At 41.5% G+C, this 17,164-nt stretch overlaps 1 long non-coding RNA gene and 1 pseudogene across 1 annotated transcript; one reads left to right on the top strand and one right to left on the bottom strand.

Annotated features, from left to right (window-relative positions):
• The window catches only part of LOC136439577 (vasoactive intestinal polypeptide receptor 1-like), a 96,667-nt pseudogene extending 90,073 nt beyond the window's left edge, over positions 1–6,594 (top strand).
• Positions 6,595–7,597: 1,003 nt separating this feature from the next.
• On the bottom strand, positions 7,598–8,656 carry LOC136439843 (uncharacterized). The gene is made up of 3 exons (XR_010756584.1): positions 8,555–8,656; positions 7,864–8,030; positions 7,598–7,690 (listed from the first exon to the last, which is right to left on the bottom strand). It is a non-coding gene; the product is annotated as an uncharacterized lncRNA (long non-coding RNA).
• Positions 8,657–17,164: the final 8,508 nt, after the last annotated feature.

Here is a 17,164-nt window from a genome sequence, read left to right as displayed (position 1 = left end):
CCAAATCAATTGCAATGGTCTATGTTGCAGTGGTCTGTGTTGAAATGAAACGAACTTATTTGACTAAATTTTGAGTCGAACTAGTGATTTCTACGTACTATTAACCTATAAACACGGACGTTTATTGTTGTACAAGCGTGCATCTCAAATAAACCACTGAATAATTACACAACAAAGACTTGACCAGCGGGCACGTGGTATTTCACAACTCATTGTGTCTTTATTTGTGCAGGGCTCTGTAAAACATGACTGTCAGCCAATTGCAATTCACATAGTATATGGTTTGAAAACAACAGCCAATCAACGCCCGTGTCGCTATTTTCAAATCTCTTAGTTGGCACACGTATCCCAGATGAAGACTACTAGTAACTGACTTAGTGTGGGGGCTAGCCTGGAAACCATACCATCTGGCGTTCCGCGTTATCTCTACGGCGCAGGGAGTGTTACCTGCCCGCCATGTGAGAATACCGCGCACGGGGTGATTGTACGGACTTGGATCAATTAGCTCGGTCTACGGAGAGGCATAACTGACAGAATTGGATCGGTGCATAGCAGACTAAACCGTTCGGTAGAGACTGGTAAACAGGCTATGTGTGGATATATGCTCTCCACTCCCTGTCCTCTTTGCCAGGTATAGGCAGCCACGGCGCTGGGAACACTGAGAAGCTTTGGTCGTGTTCCTACATCAACATTGGTAAATCTCGCGACCTGGATCGTCAGCGAGGCAACAGTCTACTAGTTCAAGGATTTTCAAGGACCCAATTAGAACTTGTTGCAAGACTAACTGTGGACGACACTCTTTCAACTGATGCGAGACCAAGCGGGCTAATCTGACTGGGCGTATCTGCGCTTTTATCTGAAGCATATGGAAGGAAAGGTGCAGGAATGACAGCATCACGGAGACCCGCACTGAGAACTGAATTTCATTTGACCTGAGCGACTGTGGCCGGCGGAGTCGTCAAGATCAAAAAAGGAACACACTCTTTGGAAATTTTGTAGCCGATACTAAACCGCAAAATGCAAATAGTGGCATTCGTGGATAACGGAGAAACAACAATGAAAGTTTAATCACCATTTTGAACCAATAAAAGCATCTTTTCACAGGGTTTTGGGCCGGGAAAGTGGAAAGCGCATAAGGGACTTTTTTTTTGGGGGGGGGGGGGGGGATTTTGGCCGCAGACCAAGCCTGGTCAAACCTTGGATGGTAATTAAATGCTAATTAGGTGATAATTGTCGCTAAATTATGCAGCTACCGGCGGCAATCATGTTCACTGGACAGGACGTGGGTATGAATTTCCCTATAGCTGCACGGGTAATTAAATGATAATTAGGTGATAATTGTCGCTAAATTATGCAGATACCGGCAGCAAAAGCGTTCACTGGGCAGGACATGTGTATGAGTTTCCCCCTAGCTGCACGAGAATTAACAGGGCGCGGACACTTCCTGCGCAGCCTAAGTGGTGCATTCGCGGTAAATCCCAGGACTGCGCGGGTCCCGTGCAGAAGAGCTGAGCAGGTCGACACGACCTGGAGAGTCACGGAAAACTCGAATTTGCAGGCACGTGGAACACGATTTCCACCCCGCAAATTCGTCATTTCATACAGTGTTATATAGCCAGATTTTACATCAAAACTCTAAATAGATATGTTAATGAGTGAAGACAATTTCAGGTGGTTCAATAGAATAGGAGGTCTGGATAAGGTTGTATGCTTATGACTCAATTAACTCCTGTTGTTGTAGGAACTAATGATGTTCCCATTATCTATTGCTATAAAGTAAATCATAGTTTGGCAAGGACACCAAAATGGTTCTAATCTTTGTTACACCAGCATTTCAAATAGTGAATGCCCCTGCTTTGTCATTCCAAAAATACAATTTGGAGATTTTACAATGTTTGAAATATTAGATAAGCAGCCTTGAGTCAGTTAGGACTTTTGGCAGCTTATATTAATTAGTGCCCTCACACATTGCCGACCATGGCCGCAAACGGCGATATTTATAGCTTAGACATATCGAAAGTAATTATCAAATACATTGTTTAGCCACCTGTTTAAGGACTCTTGTTTTGTCTTTTCTAATTCGCACGAGAGTTAGGAATGGTTAGGAGGGAGTCGTCAGTCTTTGGCATAAAGCCATCTTAATTAAGGGTAGGTCATTAACATTCGTAAACTCGGTTATGAGTTAGCTATCAGTTTACCAGTTGCTGTCACTACTGGGATGGTTGAAACACTGTCTTCACAAAATACAGGTGTGTCCTAAAACTGACCCGATTTGGCCAATCCGACGCCGACCTGAAATTGTCAGTGGTCGGGGTAAGATCGTTGGAAAATCTTGAATGTTTAAAGGCGGCTGGGTTGAAGAGATGGTAGTGATTGGCCACCTTCTGTGCTAAAAGTGCCTGGCTAGAGAGTGATGATGCTGCTATAACCGGAGTAGTTCCCTCCGATTCAGCTACATTTTACACACGTATCCTTACTCTCCCGTTCGTTCGTTTGTTAACAGCTGTTGGGAAATCAAACACCTGCAGTACTGGTGGATCTACAGGTGCCCCATCTTGGTGTCTGTACTGGTGAGGGAACCCGATCTAAACTGCTTCAGTCACATTTCCAAACCGGTGTACCGCCGGGTAGCTTACGGGATTCCTTTTTAATTTTACGTGGGGCCTCGTGGAGACCTCCCCCCGCGCGGTTGTTGAGATATTTGCAGGTTCGAGGAGGTCCCGTTTGATTTTAATTCGGACCTGAATCCATCCCGTATCCAAGTCGTAACCTAATCTTCATAACATTGACATGCCCCTGCCATCGCATTTAAAGTGTGGATCAAAATCAACCCGGACGAACTAAGACGAAGCCCAGCTGTCACCAGCTCTTTGAGGCCCCGTCTGAAAGTGCAAGATAACAGTGAATCATGGGCATCGGTTTGGAAATGTAGCTGAAGCGTGACTGAGGCAAACTATAGTGCTGGATTCGGTAACGTCAATACTTTTATGTAACGTTAAGTGGCAGACAATGTTTCTGTAAGATAAGATGACCATTTAGACGCAAACATAAGCTGTAGTTCCATGATATTTCTAAAATACAAATGGGACACGCTTGAGACGATTTCTGATAATGTACCGGAGTATAGACATTTTCAACTCTCTGCTTTCCATTTTCAGGTCAATTTTATCCTCTTCCTAAACATAGTTCGCATCCTGGCGGTTAAATTGAAACAGGCGAACAGAAGCAGGGAGCATTCAACGCAGTACAAGTAAGTGCAGCAATACAGTATCCTCCATTAATAGTTAAACCAATCTACACAACAAAAATGTTCTTAGCGGCTAATGTTTCGGTAGTCTTTCTGCTTTCTTACATGTCCGGAGTTACGTCTCACCTCCTGGTATCGCAGCGGCGAGAAGGATAGTGTTCCGTACGTACGAGGGACAGTCAGTATATTTTGCAAGTTGCTTAAAGTTTATAACAGGCTCATTTTTTTATCAAATGAGTTGAACTTTGGCACAAATGTAAAGACATATATCTTCTTGAGACTGACATATCTCAGTTTGTTGTTCAAATTTGGATGAAAGACTAAGTTGATTTCAAGCTGACCACATAATTGGTAGTCCGTCAGAGGTAAATGGTAGTGCCAGGGAGGCTCAATTACGGTGTAAGTAAACATTTCCCAGACCCAATTATAGCTTTTGTAGGAGACTAAAACTTTGCATATATCAAATGCATTTCTCTATGCCACATGCTTTTTTTATCTCTGAAATTCAATCAGTTTTTCTTTTTTCGTTGCTGGAGCGGAGTGAGGTGTGAGTTGAATTCCGAGCGGTTATCAGGGTCCTGGATACCAGTTATGTTGATTAATGGTTTATGTAGTCTACTTTTCCGTAGTTCAAGAGAAACGAAACTTAGCATAATGTTTGGTCTTTAAACACTAAATGTCAATGTGAAATTTCGTTTCCCCTGATTGATGAAAAAGTGATTTACAAAGCCTTTAATCAACAGATTACATTTTTGGCCATGAATTCAACTGCCTTTAATATCACACCTCACTACATTCTAGCAGCTGTAAAACAGGGACTGTTAAGATTTAGGAGATGAACATTGGCATGTTATCTATGGAGACATTCATTATTATACGTGTGTAATTTCAACTTCGTATGATAATCTTAAGTGGGCAAGAGAGGAACATAGATGACTTCTGACGGACTACCAATGGTGTGGTCAGCTTGAAATCAACTCAGTCGCTCATTAATATTTGAACAACAAACTGAGATATATCAGTCTCAAGAAGAGATATGTATTTATATTTTTGCCAAATTTCAATTCATTTGATAAACAAATGAGCCTGTTATGAAGCAACTTGCAAAATACACTGACTGTCCCTCGTTCCTAACATGTATCCTCAACCGTCCCAGTTCATGACGGAAGTATCTTTTCCGGGATGAGGGGGATACGTGCAGTGAGAAGTATTCATCATTGCGATTGAGAAAGGTAGCAGAAGGACTACTGGGGCATTGGGAAGAATTATTAAGACCGTTTTTGGTTGTGTGAAAGAACCATACGTACATAGTTCGGTATTCGTATTCTCAACGATAGCCCTTATTGTGATAAAGTCGTATGTAATGTCTCTACTGAATCGGTACTTCTGTGTGGTATTTTCAGGAAGCTGACCCACAGTTGTGATAATATGTGTTATTTCTCCGCTAAACTGGAACGTCTGTTTTATATCTTCAGGAAGCTGACCCAGTGTCATGATAACGCCACGTGTCTCCACAAACCTGTACTTCTGTTTTATATCTTCAGGAAGCTGACCCAGTGTCATGATAACGCCACGTGTCTCCACAAACCTGTACTTCTGTTTTATATCTTCAGGAAGCTGACCCAGTGTCATGATAACGCCACGTGTCTCCACAAACCTGTACTTCTGTTTCATATCTTCAGGAAGCTGACCCGCTCCACACTTGTGTTGATCCCACTCTTTGGCGTTCACTACATCGTCTTCATCGGCCTTCCTGAAGACGTCACGGGACTGGTGAAATATGTCAGCTACTTCTTCGACACTTTCATGAACTCATTCCAGGTGAGTTGATCTAGTATGAAGAGTGTAGAACTGATTTTTTTATCACATATACTTAGTTCGTAGAAAATGGTAGTTGAAATAGGGGTGATGTCTACTTGTAACATGGTTGTTTGATAACATATCTTTAACTAACTGAAGAATGGCGAGGGCAACTTAAGTGATGAAATATGTAACCCCTCTACTTTAACGTAGAGAAGTCATGCAAAGTAGTTACACTTTAACTGACATTTTTTTAATCTTTTCGTTCGACATACTGTCGAAGGGGCAGAGCATATCGATGTTACATGTTTTCTGCTCCTGCATACTTTGGTGCTTTTAACGAGTTTTTTTGTTGTTGTTTCAACAGGGAATTATAGTGGCCGTACTATACTGCTTTTTGAACGGAGAGGTGAGAAGCATGTTTACTGTCAATGTTACAAAAATGTACTTTTGCTTTAAACGGTTATTGTTAATGTTTTAGACCGACTGACGACCAGAACGGTAATTAGAATCATATGACATCATTTGTATCACAAGACTTTATGTTGAAAGGACATTCTAGAAAAGCATATCATGACATTGCAACAAACAAACAACCCATCCTGTAAACTTCCATAAAACAATTATAAAAAAGACAAAAAAAGATGCATAATAGGGCTGCATTTTCATAGGTTCAGTCGGAACTGAGGAGAAGATGGGGTCTTTGGCGGGAAAGCCGAGAACTAGGTTGGGAGCGCCAGAGTGGAATGCCGACCACTACTCTTTCATTGGTCAGTCGAGGGTCACGTGATAGTCCAGGAAATTCGCCTCCTCGTTCACCCCGGATATCCAAGGCGCTGGCAGACACGCCGGTACTCATCCACTACAGAGAATACCGTGTGGAAGACACCACTTTGTGAGAAGCACACTCGACTGGAAAGTATCCCACCATGCTTTTCCAGATGATATATTCAGTATTCTGTACCGGATTCGGCATGCTTTCTCTGAAAAATGTTGAAATCCTGAGCCTCTATAACACTATGACGTTAAGAACGACACATTTCTTTCAGACCTTTCATTCAGCCCATAAAACAGGTTACTCAGAGAGGAGCTAAGCATTTCTTGGAGGGGACGTGCAGGAAATGCTTTTATGTGGACACAAAATTTCTTTTATGATAATAATAAATTCAAACAAAAACAAATTGGAAAATGGATATATGACACAATGCCTGTCTTTCTATAGTCGTAAAGCGTACTGATTTTGTCGTTAACATTAAACTTTTCTTGTGTTAAGTGAAAATGAAGATTTGCATACTACCAAGGATATACTGACCCTTCTGTATGTTTGCGTTGGTCTTAAACCAGTTTTCAACCACTGCAGAACTGATTAAAAGTGCTAAGAGAGTGCTTAAATAGATAAAAAATACATTAGATCAGCCGTTGCTAATTAATTACTATCACATACATGTATATGTAAGGAGTGTGCTGTGCAATACAAATCTGATTATTTTCTCATTAGTGCAAGTAGCCAGGAAGTTATAATTCGAAATTACAATGTCAAAGAAAAATATTTTAAACAGCAAACCATGTTCTGTGTTTGGTCATTTGTTCCACCTTCCTGACCTCTTAGATTTCACAATGAAGACCCCGCTGAGTTTTCAGGTGCTCAGAGGTTGCCATTACCTTCGCCCAGACGGTCATGGTTTGGGTAGCGTTGGTATATATGTAGGTATGTATATATGTATGTTTGTTTGTGTGTGTGTGTGTGTGTGCGTGTGTGTGTGTGTGTGGATGAACAGTATAACTCAAAAAGGTCTGGATGGATCTTCTTGATACGCAATCGAATCAGTTAGGCCTAAGCACAAATTGTATTCTACCTAACTACTCCTTTTGCAAGTCAAGCGCGAGGGCCAACATTATTTGTTAGCTTTAAAGCCTCAGACACGCTTAGAATCAAACCTACAAAAAATGAAATAATTATGACAGGGCTAAAACGATTCGATAGTTTAAAGCGTAGCTCTTTATTAGCATTTCCAGGGAAAACAAGCAAGCGGCCAGTTGCAGTTTCTTGTGGTTGCCTTTGAAGCGTTGCCTCGTTGTACTAGTGCTGAAAGATTAGCAAAGTTGCGGATAAGCGATTTTCTCGTGTGTCCGTTCTGGTTCATCAGACCGTGTCGTTGGATGCGTCTGTAACAAGCAGAACAGAACAAAATTATATACATCTCTATCGTCGTGATATCAGATATAAGTACACGGAAACAACTATAGATACGAAATGTTGCTTTTACAAGGGAGTGTATGTTGTTGGAATATATGAAAATCAAGTAGATTTTAGATATATTGATTACTGATGATGGCAGAAATAGTAGTAGTTGCCAGATGTTGCAACGTTATAAATATAAGTGTTTTATCTTAAGGCAGTCAGTACTTTTTGTCATACATTAGATTGAATCCTTCATATCGATATTGTTTTTATGCTACATTAATTTTGATAACTCATAGACATTGGCTTCTCAAACACTGAACACATATCACAGGTTATCAAATCACTAGAGTTTGTATTTTACCCACCTTCTTCAGTTGCAAGTGACCAGATCTGAGCTAGCACAGGTAAGCGTGCCCTGGCTCCAGCGGGTTCCCAGCATCATGTCCCACCTGGTGACACTGCACGTAACGTTATAGGGGTTAAGATTATGTTTCAGAAATTACGTATTTTGAGCACAGCATTTTCACTGGTGCAACAATACTAAATTCACTAAAATCAACTATTTTACATGACTGCTTTGCAGACATTTTCCACTCTGACCCATGTACTTTAAGGCAAAATATTAGCTCACCGATCACTTCTTCTAATGCCCTCTCACAAGCATCTCCAGCCTCAGTGTCGTCACTGTTCGCCTGGTCAGGGTTGGGAGTAGAGACACAGTTGTCACACATGCTGCCAACTCCATCACCGTCCGAGTCGATCTGGTCAGGGTTGGGGACCAGAGGGCAGTTATATATCCTGGAATAACAAAAACGTGAAATGTGTTAATTTGAAAGAATAACGAAGGCTTTGTGTTCTTCAATTAAAACTTTCTCCATAGCCGATTTGTCATGAATAACATAATATTTATGTTTTTCTGCATATGGACGGACTTAACTGTACAGTTGATATCATATTGAAAGAGAAATATTCCAGTGATTTTATCGACTCCACCAATAAAGGTTTCTACCAATGGTCCAGTCACATTCGTCGAAGGCCGTAATATAATAAATCAAGGAGCTCATGACAGAACCAAACGCCAAGAAATATCCAGGACAGCCTTTCAGGCAAAATGCAGCTTCAGTTCAATTGTGTAAGACACAGGCACAACTATCACAATGATATTGCTTTTAGTTTACGATCGTGTGATAATCGTAAGACAAATGTCACCGGACCCCAACTGATATTAACCTTCTCCCTGCTGCCTAACTCTAACCAATAGAGAGTTGGGTGCCAAACATCTACTTCAGTGTGCTAAAGGTTAACGTCCATGTGTTCATTACCTCGTCATTAAAGACCCCATCGCCGTCAATGTCCACTTCACAAACGTCTCCTTTCCAAACACCGTCCATGTTCAACTGATCATCGTTGGGGGTTCCGGGGCAGTTGTCCTGGAGAGAACGTAACATAAAACAACGTTTGTCAATACAAATAACCACCACCATACCGCCCATTGGACAGTGAATGTTCAGAGCATTCTCCAGTGGATGTCCTCGTGGCTTTTGAATGTTGCGCAAATATTATTGCAATAAAACGAACTGTCTTAATGTGTATTCTGACTTAAGCAGATGGTTAAGGTTATCATTCACTGACAATGATGCAGGTCTCATTCGATGGGAACATCAGAGAAGCCGTCCATGTCGTCATCGCGTCCACAGACCAGGCCACCACTCGAGCCTGCCCAGCCATCAGGAAACTAGAGGGATGTAAAAATAGACACGTTTTAATAGATTTGAGATAGGTAGAATTGTCTGAAAAGCAAGGCAAAGTGGTTATTACAGATTAGTTCACGACCAAAATTTGCTAGATTCAACGATACAATCAGTCAGATACTATTTCAGTACCGTGTACTATTGAGTCATCGTCCGTGATAACGTAAGCAGGTACTATTTTGTAGTTTATCAACTATGATGAGTGATGAGTGAAGAGTGATGTTAAACTGACCTTACAGCGGAAACTCCAACTAACTAAGAGGCAGTCTGCACATGGTGGTTTATCTCCAACACATTCTGGAGGGGAGAAATAAAATATTTATATGTGAATTCTATTGCATTTGTAGAGGGCTTAATGTATTTGGAAACACATGATGTGAAAATGGTTTATGAAAGGGTTATTCATGACATAAAGTTTTCTTAACTTCATTTCCAATCTGTTTTTCCATCCTAATACGTACACATCTTAGATATGCTTAAAGCGAATCCTTAATGCTTGTAGATGTTATAAAGTTGCAGAAAACGCGAATTGACTACATACGGGGAATACAGTCCTTGAAGACGGCGTTTGTTCCAGAAGGGCAGAGCTTGCAGGAAGACTGTCCCTCCTCGTCCTGGTATTCCCGCTAGTCACACTTCACACAGGTGGTGCTGTTCGCCTGCTTGTGGGTTCCTCTTGGGCAGCCAACTGCGATTGGAATCAAATGAACCTAACGTTATGAACGTACATGTGTAGATACTCTTCATTCAAGATTGCGTCGAATTTTACACCATACAGCATTTGCGTAAACCATAAGAACAGGTTATACTTACGGCAGTAAGCTGAGAAATTCTCAATCACGGTCATTTGTCCATCTTGGCAGTCTGTTTTAAACGCCGGCGTGGTTGTCATGGTGTACGTGTAAGATGCTCCTCCTGCCATCTTACCGTCAATGGTCATGCTGTAACACGAAAATAATTATGTGATAAATGTATACCCTAATAATCGTCCAATTACGTAGGAACACAATCTAATAACGGTATGAATAAGAGGAAAAACATGAATTAGAACTTTCAAGGTCTCTTTAGTATCAAATAAGCATACCTGAACCCTCCGGAAGAAACCTTGTCTTGAATCTGCTAGAAGGTACATCAAGTCAGTCTGATCACCAGCAGTGATCTGGTCAGGTGGCGAGCTACTGACGGCGACGACATCGAACTCGACGACGAGACCAGGGACAGATCGGGCGTTTGTGTTTCCCGATGAAGAGAGAACGGACTCCCCGCAGGCGGATATTCTCGATGTTGCATGTTCCGGATTCGGAGGTCGCTGCTGCCCCAAGGGTGTTAATAAGACGGTCGAACATCTGGATGATGTCACCAACGTTGTTTTAGCAGTCTCCGTCGTAGTAGTAATCCACTTGATTCGTCATCTGAGACATCCAAGCCAAGCGTATCCCTAAAAAATTGTAAAGGTTAGAATCTAAAGACATATGCACAGACCAGACCGTAAACGTCTTTCTTTCTCTTATTCTATTTCTGAATTCTACGTTGAATATGAGAAGCAAAATTTAATATGATGAAATACATTTAACTGAAACTAGTAAGTTGGTATATGTATCTTGTTGCACAAGCGTCACACCAAGATGTTATTTACGATCAATGAAATAGCACCCAATAGGGCATCTCTATGAAGCAATACCTCCCCTTCCATATAATTCGAAAAATCTGTAACAAAATGAACGATCAACCTGTACATTTGCTCTTCCATATAAGATAATACAATTTGTCATTAAGTTTATTAATATATAAGCTGCTTTATAAGATGATCAAAAACGTACATGCCTGCCAGTTTGAGAAACCGCCTTGTATTTTGTTGGAAAACATGTTAAACCTCCAACCGTGGAACGCTTTGTAGAAGGTCTTGGTAACGCAACTTACGTGAACAATCCGGCCAAGGCGCATCTTCAGGCACGTCATCAGCGTCACAGGTTGATCGACCAAGCAGATGCCATTAACCCTCCGAGTCACAGCTGTAACTGTCCGCAGGTCGGCAGACCCGTGCTGAGGTGGACCATAGTCCTCACTGCATGGAGGGAGCTGTGGGAGTGGATTTGCAGAACATTCGATTATCATTCATATACAAGAACTAGAAAGTGTCTTACATACAATATTTTTGTGCCACTTACTTAGACTTTCATTGCACAATCCACCCCATATATGTATATGTACATGCTAAAATATAGCGTCACATTTAGTCAACGTGTAACACAATAATGGACTACTGGGCTTGGTTAGAGAAAACGAGCATTGGGATATGTACAAATGTTTACCGAATTCACAGTTGTCGCCCTTAAATCTGCTTAGGCATCGACAAGTAAAGGTTCCATTTCCATCATGGCAGGTTGCTCCATTCTCACAAGGGCTGGATCTGCAGTCATCATTATCTACAGGAGTAGAGTCGCAAAGGCCCGATTAAGCATCACAAAATATATTTTGTGTTTTTAATGCAATGATAAGACGTAATAAGCTCTTTAACCTTACTCTGTAAAGTAACCATTAAATTTTGCATAGGCACGTACCAACACACGAGAATCCATCAGCACCCAGGTCGTTTCTGTCTCTGCAAGAGAAGCAGTAGCTCCCGATCATGTCTATACAGATGTCATCACACGGGCCTTTTCAAGAGTTGTCCAGGCACTCATCAACATCTGACGAGGGGGGATACAAATATTAAAGATGCACTATGTAACATTTTGGCCCCAAAATTGAAAATATTCTTGTGAACAAATCCTAATACAAATGACACGGACAACCACTTTTCAGCATACTTCCATCATTAGTTCGTCTATTTCTGACATGTATGGTGTTTTTAACTGTGTACAAAAACAAGCTGCAAAGGTTTGTGACACCACCTCTATTTAGGGCCTAATGTTTGTAAACAACAACTTCCTGCACACTGGCAGGACTCCTGGGTAGGCTAATTACTTAGCGACACTTCAGTGGATCTAGATAACAGCTGATGTTATGAAGATCATCGTCTTCAAAAACACTCATATCTTTTTGAATGAGGATAAAATATGTTAGCCAAGTTTGTAGGGAACTGATAGAGCGGATTTTCCCCGTTCAAAACTGCTAGAACTCTGATAAGGACGTTTGGCAGAAACTGTGGTGAACTGTTATCAGGCACCCCACTGGGCAATTGGGGTGATAAGCCTGTGTGGCCACACTGCCCCAACTGCCAACTGGCTTTGAAAGTTCAGTTTTTAAACTGGTTAATATGGTGCAATGATGTTGAAACATTCCTTCCTGAATACTGGTATGTCATTCTACAATGTTTATTCAACACACTATGTAAAGATATGGTAGAAAATTGACTTTCTGTATTGACCAAATCTTACATAGTCCAGCTTTAACAGTAGATTCACTATTTACAAGGTCATCTTAGATAAACTAGTAGGTCAAATAAGAACCGTTTACTAGCTCTTTACAAACAAACGCTAGTCAAACTTGCATTTTATGGTGACTTTAGATTTGAACTTTTCTCTATGATGCAACCCCATCAACAACAACAACAAAAACAGTAATGTTTAAAATGTTTTGACACTTATTACATACCACATACCGCTGCAGGCGTGCAGGTCTTCCTTCAGTTCAAATCCAACCTTACACCGGCAGCCATAACTTCCTGGAATATCATGGCAGATGCCATTGTGATAGTCACACGGACCCTGTCCATCATAGGCGTCGCACTCATTCACATCTGAAATTGAACCAGCGATAAAGTCAATAGTCCACTTTGCACAGGACAATCATAATTATGGGCATTGAAAATATCAACCATAGCTCGTCTACATTTCCTCGTTTTCAAGTGATACGTTTATTCGATACGTAATGCCCAGTCAAACCTGTTGAGGGAAAATTGTAAGAGGTTTTTGGTGCGGCCAGGCACTAGGCCGAGAACAATCACGATTTCGCCCCTGGAGAGTAGTTGTGGAGTGATGCGATAAACTAAAAAAGTAAAAGGTTGTGGTTACTTATCTCTCTGCATGTTGCATTAGTTAAAGTCCTCCAACACCATAAGGAGCATAGGGCGGCGCCCATCTCCGTTTCATAGCCCTGGGCCACACTGTGGTGCAATCACTGCAGCAGGCCTAGGGGGCTAGTCCACCGGCAGTGTAGTGTGTTTAACTTCCAGAAGTATGTACTATCATTATAAAGCATTTGGTATGACTTTGTGCGCCTCTTATCTAGACATGTCCTACCCGGGCGCGGCTCGGGTCTTCTGTTTCTGAGTGATTTGAACCAGATGTGGTAAGTGACAGAGTTGCATACCACAGCACCACCGGGACATGGCATACATCTTGCATTAAAAAAAAAAAAAAAACTTCCACTTTTAAAAAGTTGGATGACATCCAATATATCAATTGGATATATTATTGCACAAGCCTCATCATTAACATCAAGCTAATGTTGGAAATTCCATTCGATCTAACTTACATAAAACCTACCAGAACAAGATTTGCCATCGTCATTGAGGGTGAACCCGTCTCCACATCCGCACGAGAACCCGCCGTGGCTTTCTTGTTCACAGTCATGGAGATCTTGATCGCATTCGTTCACATCTGAAAGCACAAGAAAACGGAGTGGGTTTTTTTCATTTAAGCATAGATTTATGAAGGATGGATATGTATGGGAAAGTTCCATTTGAATTTTACCTTCACCCTATCTAGACGGGGGGGGGCTAAAAGTGCCCGCGCCAACTTTGACATCGTATAACTGCCAAATGATGTATGGTAGGACAACCAAACTTGGTGACTTTTCCTGAAATTTAGTTGGCAACAATATTATGATAAAAGTATAAGTTTATCATTTTTCGTGTTGCCATGGCAGCGGGTTTCTGAAGAGGCATTTTATGCAAATTTCACTAATTTCGATTTAAACATAGTTGTTTCTAATGTTTTCTTGCTCAACCACGCTAGTTTTCTACATGTATAACATCATATGTGATTTAATGTAACTGTCATGATTCAATATTCATAAATTATGCTAATGTGATGACGTCATCGCTCAAAATCCAAGATGGCGGACAAGATCACTATTTACGGTATAAACAGGCTTTCTCGCCTTTAAATTCGTCACAACCTGAAATTTTCTTAACTAGAAACATTAAGTTTAATGTTTTTAGTCTATTTTGATTGCTATTTGGGGTCAGAAATTGAAAAAAATGTATTTTTAAAATTTTCAAAATGGGTGATCCAAGATGGCGGATCCCAGGGGGTCGCTAACAACACATGACGTCATTCTTCGACGTCATTTTGACGTCAACTTAGTTACCACTGACGTCAAATGTCTTGCCATACCTTTAAATCAATAATACGCACTATTTTGTCGAATACTTTTAGATATCATGGGGATTCCCTATTTAGCCAATAAAATCACATCGATGACGTCATAATAACGTCATAATACGTCATAACGTCACCAAAATTACAGGAATTATAAAACTTTACGTGAATATCACTCCCTGCAAATTTGGTGATGATAGAGCATACCGTTCGGAAGTTATGGGGGGGGGGGGGTCGAAAGAGTCCCCTCCCCGTCCAAGAAGTCTCAAAAAAGCCCGGTCTAGATAGGGTTAAGTTGAACATAACCGTTACCAATTGAATGCTGTGCCGCTATGTGTTGTATTCAAGAGTGTCTATCAAAAGAAAAGGGGAAGAAAAATACTTTTAAAACTACGTAGAAAATGCTTTTTGTATTCATTTATTTATCATTAACATTGTTTAGAAGCCAGACCACAAGAAAAATGCAAGAAATGATTGTGCAACTTTTGGCCAATTTTTAACCCTAGCAGTCTGGCATAGCACCTTAAACATACTTTTAATTATAAGTTTCGACGTCCTTTCTCCTGTTACAAATAGATAAGCATGTTAAGCAATACTTTTCAGCAATGTATATGTGTGTAATGTGTGTCTTCGTAAGTAAAGATTAATGTAGGTGGTGCTTCGACGGTGTTCCATGGGCTCCTCGGACGTTGCCTAAATGTCATTGATCCTTTTTGCGTCAACCAGGGTTTTAAAATGTCGGGCCATACATTGTATTATATGTTTTCTTTGCATACATTTCCTCTAAATTATCACATTCTGAAGGGCTGCCACGTACAAATATCGATCCCATGTCATGTTTGTTTATCGATAGATACGATTTTCCTTATAAATGTTAAGGTGCAATTACTGTAATATATTCTTGGGCGCCGGGGGAACCGTTTGATGGGCTACACTTTTGTTACGCTGTTTCCTACAATAACTAACTGGTGGACGAAGGGTGTTAAAATGTTTATGTTGCCTTCTCCAACAAATATTGGTAGATTGTTACGGCATTTGATAGGTAGGTAGGTGTCGAAAAAAACACAAGATGAGGTCAATTATGGGGCTCCAGGCGGCTTAAGTGAATAGGCTGAATAAAACTTGAGGAGATAAAAAGTTCATGTAACTTTAAAGATAATTGCATGATATAAACCGAGCAATATGAAAATGATGAATGATTTGCATATTTGTCGCATATGTAGGTTATGTCATGTAAATTTGGTAATCATCTCCGTAATCAATAAGATCATAATAGATAATCATGGTATGGGAGTGGTGAACCTTTTGTCCCATCTCTTAGAAAGTAGGCTCATTCAACAACACTGAGAACAAGAACATTCACAACAAGAACGAAGACACTCACAAATGAGGATAGATTTTTTTTCATTTTACAGGAAGACACTCATCGCTGTGTTACAACATATGAATCTGTGTGGTATTACATTTACAGGACTACACTATATATATGCAGCATTCAGGGTTCAAACTAAGTTGCTCTCTGCTGACACATCATCACGCATCAACATCTTTGTGGCTCTCAAGGCTTCTTGGCCGGGGCTTCATCGTCAGAACCTAAAGGGGACATCGTTACAGTCAGTGTTATCAGTTATGGCAGGGAGCTGATATTAGGTCTGAAGGGAAATGAGAGTAGTCAATAGCCTCTACCAGGCTTCAGACGTGGCTGGAAAAAGTAGAAAGCGGCCAAATAGACAGATAACATACCAGAGGAGTTGGCCAGTCCATAGATGCAGTAAGTCTGTCTGATTCTTTGTCTGGCTCTCTGTCCGTCTGGCTCCCTTTTGTCCGGCTTTCGGTCTTTCGGACTCTCTGTCTGGCTCTGTGTTTGTCTGTCTGGCTCTCTGTCGGTCTGGCTCTCTGTCTGGATGACTCTCTGTCAGGCTGACTCTCTTTCTGGTTAACTCTCTGTCCGTCTGACTTTTTGTCTGGCTCTCTGTCTATCTTGCTCTCTGTCTAGATGACTCTCTATCTGGCTCTACTACTGTCTGGCTCTCTACCTGTCTCTCTGTTTGTCTGGGTCTCTGTCTGTCTGAATCTCTGTCTGTCTGAATCTTTGTCTGGCTCTCTGTCTGTCTGGCTCCATTTTTGTCTGGCTCTCAGTCTGTCGGACTATATATCTGTCTCTCTGCCTGTCACTCTGTCTGTCTGGCTCCCTGTCTGTCTGACTCTCTGTCTGGCTCTGTGTGTGTTTGACTCTCTGTCTGACTCTCTTTCTGGCTCTACATCCGTCTGTCTGGCTCTCTGCTTGTCTCTCTGCCTGTCTGTTTGTCTGTCTGTCTGTCTGTCTGTCTGGCCCTTTGTCTGCCTGACTCTCTGTCTGTCTGACTCTCTGTCTGTCTGACTCTCTGCCTGTCTTTGTCTCCGTCTGCCTGACTCTCTGTCTGCCGGAGTTTTTGTCTGGCTCTCCCTCTGCCTGACTCTCTGTCTTCTGGCTTTCAGTCTGTATGGGCTTCTATCTGGCTGACTCTCAGTCTGTCGGACTCTTTGTCTGACTACCTGTCTCTCTGTCTGTCTATCTGAATCTTTGCCTGGCTCTCTCCCTGCCTGATTCTTTACCTGTATCTCTGTCTGTCTGGGCCACTGCCCATCTCTCTGTTTGTCTGGGTCTCTGTCTGTCTGTCCGATTCTCTGTCTATCCGGGTCTCTGTCTGCCTGATTCTTATTCTATCGGACTCTCTGTCCGGCTCACTCTCTGCCTGACTCTTTACCCGTCTGTCTGTCTGTCTGTCTGGGTCTCTGACTGGCTAACTTTCAGTCTGTCTGACTCTCTGTCTGTCTCTCTGTATTTCTGTCTCTCTGCCTATCTCTCTGTCTG

This window comes from Branchiostoma lanceolatum, chromosome 8 (assembly GCF_035083965.1).
Source record: "Branchiostoma lanceolatum isolate klBraLanc5 chromosome 8, klBraLanc5.hap2, whole genome shotgun sequence".
Lineage (NCBI taxonomy): Eukaryota > Metazoa > Chordata > Leptocardii > Amphioxiformes > Branchiostomatidae > Branchiostoma > Branchiostoma lanceolatum.
The sequence above is the reverse complement of the archived record's forward strand: the minus strand, read 5'-3'. Positions and strand labels throughout refer to the sequence as shown.